The sequence below is a fragment of the Stegodyphus dumicola genome, chromosome 1 (genome assembly GCF_044657685.1).
Source record: "Stegodyphus dumicola isolate Sdum_Otavi_A_Nest chromosome 1, ASM4465768v1".
In the NCBI taxonomy this organism is placed as follows: domain Eukaryota; kingdom Metazoa; phylum Arthropoda; class Arachnida; order Araneae; family Eresidae; genus Stegodyphus; species Stegodyphus dumicola.
In genome coordinates this window covers 247147595-247147955 of record NC_140768.1, presented here as the reverse complement: position 1 = coordinate 247147955, position 361 = coordinate 247147595, and positions in this window count along the sequence as shown.

Genomic DNA, 361 nt, shown 5'->3' with positions numbered 1-361 from the left:
TATGCTTTCTTGTCTTTTTTTCTGCATATTATTATAGTTTATGTATAACATAGATTTCTAATTTATAAAGTCATTATTATCATATTCAGGTTGCAGAGTTCTTAAACACCGAAACAGCTCTTGAACTTAACTAGATTTCTGAAAGATGTGTTAATTTGCAGTAAAGTTACTATGCTCTGTCACATGAAACCGACTGCAGGGCCCCGAGAGGCGAATTATGGAAGTTGACGATCTTATCGCGAAACCTATGCGAAACACATGGAGGTAAGAAAGGACTACTTCCTACCTCCATGGAGAGACAGCGGGGGGGGAGTGCTAGTACTACGTAAGCATGTGGAAAAGTCACCGACTGAGTACGAAA